This window comes from Coffea eugenioides, chromosome 5, assembly GCF_003713205.1.
Source record: "Coffea eugenioides isolate CCC68of chromosome 5, Ceug_1.0, whole genome shotgun sequence".
NCBI classification, from domain to species: domain Eukaryota; kingdom Viridiplantae; phylum Streptophyta; class Magnoliopsida; order Gentianales; family Rubiaceae; genus Coffea; species Coffea eugenioides.
In genome coordinates, this window is record NC_040039.1 from 3321162 (window position 1) to 3330319 (window position 9158).

General features: G+C 39.8%; 1 non-coding gene across 1 annotated transcript; it reads left to right on the forward strand.

The window, feature by feature from the left end:
* The first annotated feature begins 4244 nt into the window (after positions 1-4244).
* LOC113772626 lies at positions 4245-4351 on the forward strand. The gene has a single exon (XR_003468595.1). It is a non-coding gene; the product is annotated as a small nucleolar RNA R71 (small nucleolar RNA).
* The last annotated feature ends 4807 nt before the right edge of the window (positions 4352-9158 follow it).

The window sequence follows — 9158 nt, forward strand, 5'->3', positions numbered from 1 at the left end:
CAGGGCTGGGCGGGGGCGGGCGGGGGGAGTGGGAGGCAGGGGACGGGGCGGGGGTCGGGGGGGATTAATAGGCCAGGTCCCCCGCCCCAACCCCGCCCCGTTGCCATCCCTAACCAAAACCTCCGTTGTTCCTTGACTAGAAAAAGGGATTTAGTTCATCCCTGTTAAGTCAATCTCACGCAGATTTGTAGAGAAAATTGGCGCATCCATTGTCTCCCATTGAGATAAACAAAAACGATGGAATAAGAACAATAGTCCGAATAAGACGAAAAGTCAAAAAGTCAAAGTAATAAAGATGGTCTACTATTCTCCTATCTAATTCCTATCTACCTAGCTGTCTAACCTCATACGGCTGCCAGCCAAAGAAAAACAAAGGAAGTTCTAGTCTTTTTTGACTTCCTCCTTCTTTGGAAACTACCAAAAGAAAGGAAGTGTCCTCCTTTTACTCCAAGTCTGACGCATATTCTCTAATAGATAAGGAAACTGAATTGAATTAGTCTCCATCTTGTTAACTGCTACTCAAATTCCCTTGTTTACGCCTTGTTTGTGCCTTTTTACAATATTTTATCCCAACTCCCTGCAATTAATACAAATTTTCAAAAGTGAGTAGAATCCGTCAATTAATGCACACGTGGTAATATAATAGGAGGAAATTAATTATAAAATAAATGATAAAATTGTGACTTATCAATTCCCCCCACACCTAAATCATGCTTGTCCTCAAGCATGAGAATAGCCAACAAACTCCAATTCCTGATAATGGCTATTGCTCCATCTACTTTATTGCCAAGATATCATGAAAAACACATATCAAGCATCAATGGTTAAAATCCAAAAAAATCTCCCTGGTTAGCTTCTAAACCGTAGACTCCTCCAATTTATGGCTAACTATTCTAAGAAAAAAGAATGGTCGATCAGCATTTATCAGCAAATGGTCCAACTATTAACCAAAATCTCAACATTGAATCTATAGATCGGCAAATTGACTTTAAGCACATATCTATACAACTTTCACACCTTTTTATCACGCTTTTCTATTTTTTTCTTTTTTTTTCTTTTCAATAGTAATAATAGATTTAGTCTCTAGCCATTAGAACCTTTTGATGCGAACTCCAACATTTGTCAGATGAAGGAACCCGGTTACTCAACTCCCATCGGTACATGACCACGTACTCATAGAAATTATCACTTTTTGATGCGAGAATCAACACTTTTGGTGAAAATCCCCGGTTATTCAGCAGTAATAACTAGCGGAGTACAACCAACTTTTAATCACAGCCAGGCAACATAACTCAAACTATCACATAAAACAGCAGCAACTAGCCTCATTTCTTCAAACATGGAGAACTAAAGTTAATAATTGGACCAACTCACATAAAAGTGCCAACCAGTTATTCCCTATGCCTAGAAAAGTTAACCAAAAATTATAAGAGACACAAAATTATCGATATTCACCAAAGAGATATTTTTGGATTCAACCAAATTAACTTGATATACTTTTATTACTAAAATTTGACAATAGTAGAATTAGAGTCAACAACTATTATCAAACCTTAGTAGTCACAGAAGAGCCAATCACTAATAAAAGTAAAAAAAAATTAATGAAAAATAGAACAAATAACAAAGAAAGAAAAATAGAGGAAAAACCTCTAAAAACTAAAAACTAGAAATACTAGTACCACAGTTGTCCCCTCCACACCTAAATCCGACATTGTTCTCAATGGAGGTAATAGAGCAAATAAAATAAAGAGAACAATGAAACTTCCCCGAATAAGTGGTGGAGGGTCTCCATCGACTATGGGATAGGTGGGAACGATGGTCGAGTGAAGAGGGCGATGAGCGGCGGTGGGCAAAAGGGTTTGCGGCCGAAAGAGAAGGAGAAACAAGGGAGAGCAGGGGAAAAGGGGAAGAAGAAAGAAGGAAAAGAGGAGAAAAGAAAGAAAAAGAAAGAAAAAAGAGAAAAAGAATAGTTTCTTTTTTGTTCTTTTAAATGTGGTTGTTCAAATATGGCGTGGGCACGCCAAGTTTTGTAAAAGTATTCTAATCCTGGGGATGACTTTTTGTAAATCAACGCGTGCACTCCTTGCGTGGGGGCATGCCAAGTTTCCACGTCCTGCCAATGTTGTGAAATGTTGAGGTTTTACTAACATGGCGCGGGCACGCCATGTTTTGCAAAAGTCTCCTGACCATGAGGTTGGGACTTACAAATTAACGAGTGCCCTTGTGACGTGGGCACGCCTTGTTCCTTGTCCTGGTCATAGTGGATGAAAATATCGAAATCAATCAGTAACCAAGTGAGAAAGGGCAAATTTAACGCATTGAATAACGAAAAATAAACAAAATAATATTTGGGTTGCCTCCCAAAAAGCGCCTTTCTTTAACGTGTTTTGCTAGACATTAAACACCACTCCTCAATCTGGATGTAATTCAGATTTTCTTGCATTCAGCGACATTTCTCTGGGATCCAAATAGTCATTGAATGCAACCATCTTCTTTAATTTTCTACTCTTTTTCACCTCATAAAGTGCTTTCATCCCATGATACTTGTTCGCAGCAATTTTGAATTTATCCTTACAATCGAATTCAGAAAATTCTTGCACAGAGGGATTAGTAGCATGAATGGCAAACACAGAATGAGAGTTAACAGGATGTTCCATTGTATCAAAAATGTTAAAATAGACTATTTCTCCATCAAATTTCATTATTAGAGTACCCTTACTAATATCAATCTTAGTCTGGGCAATACTCAAGAAGGTTCTACCTAACAACAAAGGTGATGGATTTGGGGCACTTCTATCATTCATGTAAAACACATAAAAATCAGCAGGAAAAATTAATCCATCTACTTGCACTAAAACATCCTTACCTACCCCATCCGAATAAGCAAATGTACGATCAGCCAATTGAATTATTATCCCTGTTTCTTTTAAAGGTTCTAAATTTAGGGAATCACAGATTGATTTAGGCATTACATGAATAGAAACCCCTAAATCGAGCATGGCATTTTTAATCTTAGAATGTCCAATCTTACAGGGGATAGTAAATATACCTGGATCTCTGCATTTAAGTGGTAGTTTTCTTTGTAAAATCGCTAAAACGTTCTCACCTACCACAATATGCTCATCCCTCCTCAACTCCTTCTTGTTGATGCACAAGTTTTTTAAGAATTTAGTGTATTTTAGCACTTGCTTGATCGCATCCAACAAAGGGATATTGATTGTCACCTTGTGGAATACCTCCAAAATCTCTTTCTTCTTGTCCTGTTTTTTCGGTTTCTCCAACCTGCTAGAAAAGGGAGGCGAATTAGTTTTAACCTCAATGATTAGGTTAGGGAGTACTACTTGATTTTTACTGTTTCTGTCCTCCTCTTCAACCTCTTTCTCGATCTTTTCCTCATCCTTGTCCTTTGAAGTCGCAAGTTCGGGCCCCTGAATCTCCTTCCCGTTCCTTAAGATCATTGCACTTACGTTTTCAGGTTCAATTCAGGTTGGGGCGGCAATTTTCCACTTACTTGAGACTCCAGACGGTTGATTGATATTGCCATCTGACTTATCTGACTTTGCATCGCTTGCATCGCTTGCATCTGACCCATCTAATTTCTTATATTTTGTAGGTCAGATTCCGTCTTTTGTTGACTAGTAATTAATTGCGTATTACTAGCAATTAGTTGCTTCATCATTTCTTCTAAAGACGGGCTTGAGCTTGGAGGAGGTGGTGGCGAGCGAGATTGATATTGCTGTTGGTACCCTTGTGGTCTATTCGGCACAAAATTCAATTGTCTATTTCCTTCATAGCTGAGGTTAGGTTGATCTCTCCAACCCGGATTGTACGTGTTCGAGTACGGGTCGTATGGCTGTCTTGGTGCGAGCGCATGACCAACCATGTTTATTTACTCTGCACTCTCTTCTTGAATCATTGGGCACATCTCTGTAGAATGATCCATGGCAGTACAAATCCCATACACCTTGGCTTGTGGTGTATTTCTTACAGCTAATTACCTAACAAAGAATGTTAATCGGACAACTGTTGTTGAATGAAGGATGTTTCTAACTCATTCACTCTGCGTATTGAGACATCCTCTCTTGTGCTGAACTGCTATGAATTTTTAGCCATCCCTTCAATCAACTCTCACGCTTCTTGAAAAGTCTTGTTCACCAACGCTCCTCCACTTGCAGCATCAATAATACTCATGTCTCTAAAAAAATAGCCCCTCGTAAAAATACTGGATGAGCAATTGCTCACTTATTTGGTGTCGAGGGCACTTGATGCATAACTTCTTGAATCGTTCCCAATAGTCATAGAGCGATTCTCCTGGATTTTGCTTGATACTGCATATCTCCTTTCTCAGACTTGCAGCTCGAGACGCAGGAAAATATTTTTCCAAGAATTTTTTCTTCAACTGCTCCCAAGTGGTGATACTACCTGGAGGTAGGTAGTAAAGCCAGTCTTTTGCTGAGTCTTTGAGAGAGAAGGGAAATGCTCACATTTTTATCTGCTCTTCCGTGATTCCCAGGAGTTTCATACTGCTGCAAATAACATCGAACTCCTGTAAGTGCTTATGAGACTCCTCAACTGATGAACCATGAAAAGATGATAGAAGATGAATTAGACCAGATTTTAACTCGAAAGGTGTGTTATCATTTAAATGCGAAAAAGTAATGCATACGGGCTGCTGATTTAAATCAGGAGCAGCCAACTCCCTTAGTGTTTGTGCATTTGCCATAGTGATTTCTTCTTGATCCAAGTCACTCGAAGTATCACCAAGCGAATTTGTTGCTTCAACTTTCGGATCACGTCTCTGAGATGCAGCACTAGATTGCTCCTCTCTGAGCTGTCCGGTCTCTTTTCGTGTTCTTCGCGCAGTCTTCTCTATCTGAGGATTGTTAATTAATTCACCTGTATGAGAAGAACGAGGCATACACTAGAAAAGTACCAGAAAATTAGAACGAAAATGAACTTAAAAAGAAACAAACAACTAACGCCAGTCTCCGACAACGGCGCAAAAAATTGATAGGTTGTCGATGCCTATGCAACAATAATAATATTTATCCTAAGTGCCAACAAAGTAGTTTCGTGTCAATTCTAGTACTGGAGCAGGGACTCTAAATGTGCAATGGGTTACTTGATTCACCCTGATTCCGAAGAATTTGCTTAACCCGATATATCAGAATTTATTTACAAAAAATCTATAATTTGTATACAGGGCAAGTAAGGTCATATTCTCACGGACTGGGAGTAATTCGTTTCTACTCAAGCTCAGGTTATGGGAAATTTTTTATAGCAATGGCAATAAGTAAACGATTTGAATAAAAATAAATAGCCAACAAAAGATTAAATGACAAATTACTAAAACCAAATTAACAATAGCTAAGCTCTAGTCAAGAAATAACTTCAGCAATGGTTCAACTAATTGATCATCGATGCAGAGATAATTCCAATTATTAACTAATAAATAAGTTATAACTGTCAAACAAGCGATGACAGTCAACTCCTCCTTATTATTTCGATGACTGAGGTACGCCCGTCAATCACTATTCTAATCGGGAAATAACCTTAGGTACGCCCATAAGATTTAATTCTCCAATTGCCTTACGTATTAGAGGAGCCCTATTATAACCAAATAACACACTATCAGTGTTATTTTAGATTAGCTCGTGTATTCCCCTGACACAAATTCAATCATGTCAGTTGTCACTATTTCAGAACAATTAAGCAATTACGGATTTAATTCTCCAATTGACATCAGGTTGCTAAATTAATTCAACGTTCGGACCCAGGATATTTAATTAACAAAATAACCATAAACATTACAAACAGAGAATATACAAATACTAGTAAATAAGAGGAACAAATAAAATTAATTCGATCTCACAATTTTTAGATGAACCAAAACCTCCGTGATTCCTTGACTAGAAAAAGGGAGTTAGTTCATCCCTGTTGAGTCAATCGCACGCAGATTTGCAGAGAAAATTGGTGCATCCATTGTCTCCCATTGAGATAAACAAAAACGATGGAATAAGAACAATAGCCCGAATAAGACAAAAAGTCAAAAAGTCAAAGTAATAAAGATGGTATGCTATTCTCCTATCTAATTCCTATCTACCTAGTTGCCTACTCTCATACGGCTGCCAGCCTAAGAAAAACAAAGGGAGTTCTAGTCTTTTTTGACTTCCTCCTTCTTTGGAAACTACCAAAAGAAAGGAAGTGTCCTCCTTTTACTCCAAGTCTGATGCATATTCTCCAATAGATAAGGAAACGGAACTGAATTAGTCTCCATCTTGTTGACTGCTACTCAAATTCCCTTATTTATGCCTTGTTTGTGCCTTTTTACCATATTTTATCTCAACTCCCTGCAATCAATACAAATTTTCAAAAGTGAGTAGAATCCGCCAATTAATGCACACTTGGTAATATAATATGAGGGAATTAATTACAAAATAAATGACAAAACTGCGACTTATCACTGACGTATGTAGGTTCGTAAAATATTTGTAATGTACTTTAGTATTCAATGTCTCCTGCGCGGATGTAAAGTTAATGGAAAGTTAGTATTTTTAATATTCTTATTTATGCATCACTGCTGGCCATTTGCTTTTGAAGTCGTAATAGTATTTCTTCAGATGGTTTTTTTAGCTGAGTTGACTTGAATTTTTCTTTCTTACAGCAATGCAAGTGATGCCCTTGACAAGTTGAGGTTTTTGAGTGTGACCGAACCTGGTCTTCTTGGGGATGCTGGTGACCTAGAAATTCGAATCAAACCTGACCCTGTCAATGGGACCATCACTATAAGGTAAAGATGTTTAGAAACTATTTACTTTATTAATTCGTGTTTAAGTATATTAAATTGTTCATGAAAGTTTTCTCCTGTTCAAGGGATACTGGAATTGGGATGACCAAAGATGAACTTATAGACTGTCTTGGAACTATTGCCCAGAGTGGTACTTCTAAGTTCTTGAAAGCTCTTAAGGTATTTACTTGGAAGCATTTGTTCAAATCAGATGTTTAGGCACTCTGATGTAATAATGTGTTCAATCTGAAATTTGTGTCCTTTCTTATTATCAGGAAAACAAGGATGTTGGAGCTGACAACAGTTTAATTGGTCAATTTGTAGTTGGTTTCTATTCTGTATTTTTGGTAGCTGAAAGGGTAAAATATCCTTGGTCTCATTTGAAAGTAATTATGGTCAATTCCAGTTTTATGGACTAGCTTCTTCATTTTGTCTCTTGTCCTTTCCATAACTTTTATGCTATTTATAATCTGTCTGATCAGGTGGTAGCCTCCACAAAAAGCCCCAGGTCGGATAAGCATTATGTTTGGGAAGCTGTGGCTGATAGCAGTTCATATGTGATTAGGGAGGAAACTGAACCAGAAAAGCTCTTACCTCGAGGAACACAAATCACACTTTATTTAAAGGTACTCATGGTTTTCCTTTTTCGAGCTGATAACTGGTCTTTCTATCTTAAACTTTCATTCATACACTTTGGAAAAGAAGGTAGGAAGTTCAAATTAGTTTTTCCTCCTATGTCTTGTATATGCTTTTGTTGGTAGGTAATGACTTTCACTCTGTAGTTTCAGTGTATAAACAGTTAAAATAGAGGGAGTACAACATCAAAAGCAATCTGAAACTGTTGTTTATTATTGCAGGAGGAAGATAAGTATGAATTCTCTGAGCCAACCAGGATCCAGAATTTGGTGAAGAACTACTCATAGTTTGTTTCCTTCCCCATCTATGTTTGGCTACAGAAATCAAGAACTGTTGAGGTGTGGGTTTTTTCTTTTGAATTTGCTCCCTCTGAGAAGAACAAACTCTCTCTCTCTCTCTCTCTCTCTGTCTCTCTCTCTCTCCCTCTCTCTCACACACATATACAACCATAAGTTGATATTGTTAGGTGAGTTGTTTTAAAATATTACACTAGAGTTCTCTCTAGCATAGGGTTGCCGTGCGTCTATTTTTGGTAGTTTAGGTTTTCTGCATGGCTGGCTTTCAGCCGCCTGGAGGGGGGCTGGCCGCTCCTTTGCGGCTGTGCTCCAGGCGCAGCCTTCACCCTCATCATCTCCTTGCAAGATCAAGACTGCTGCACAATACCGTGGAGAGCCGGCCGTCCTTTTCTCGGCAGAGGATATTGCAAAGCTTTCTGCTCCTTTCACTTTTGCTGTGGTCGGAAAATTTTCCCATGGCAGGCCAAGTCTAGATGTCACTCGTAAGTCACTCCTGGCGATCGGTTTCAAGTCCACTTTCACTGTCGGTTTGCTAGATCAGAGGCATATCCTCATACGGTTTTGCTTGGAGGAAGATTTCCTTCGGTGCTGGACAAAGGGGTTCTGGAACGTTGCAGAATTCCCAATGCGTGTTTTTAAATGGAGCCCAGATTTTACAGTTTCAAGTGAATCTTCACGAGCCCCTGTCTGGATTGCATTAGAGCATTTACCAATCCATTTTTTTGATAAGGTGTCACTTTTCTCTATTGCCAACACCATTGGCAACCCACTACAAATTGATACCGCAACTGCATCTTTGTCGAGGCCCAGTGTGGCACGCATCTGCGTGGATCTTGATGTCTCACAGGACCTACCCGAGCGTATCTGGATTGGGACAGGCAACTCTGGCTTCTGGCAACGCCTCCTCTACGAGAACCTGCCGCTGTATTGCCCTCTTTGCAATAGACAGGGGCACTCCAGTGATGGCTGTCGACAGCACAAACATCGCAGGAATGGATCCAGGGGCACTCCTCTGACGGCGGCGGCGGTAGCCCAGACCCACGAAGACACGACTGGTGCAAAGCAATCCAAAGCTCCGCAACTAGCGTATCTCATCACCAGAACTGGCCCAAACCAGAAGAATGAAGAACTGGGGCAGCCATCACATGTCTCTATGGCTCGACAGGCGCAGGTGGGCAGCGGTCAGGTTGAGTGCTCTAGTTGCGTGTGCCTAGATGGTGGGCAGGTTGCGGCGGGCCAGGTTGAGGATAGCGGTGCTCCCGCTCCTGTCTTGAAAGTTTCTGCAACCTCTCCAGTCTTGGGTCGTATCTGCGATGATTTGCAAATCCAGCAAGTTGCGCATGAGAAGCTGTCCCCCCAAGGCTCCCTTTCGGATGGGGAGGATTTGCCAGAGGTGGGTGCGCGTGATAGGAAGACACTGGTTGCCTCTTTTCAGCAGT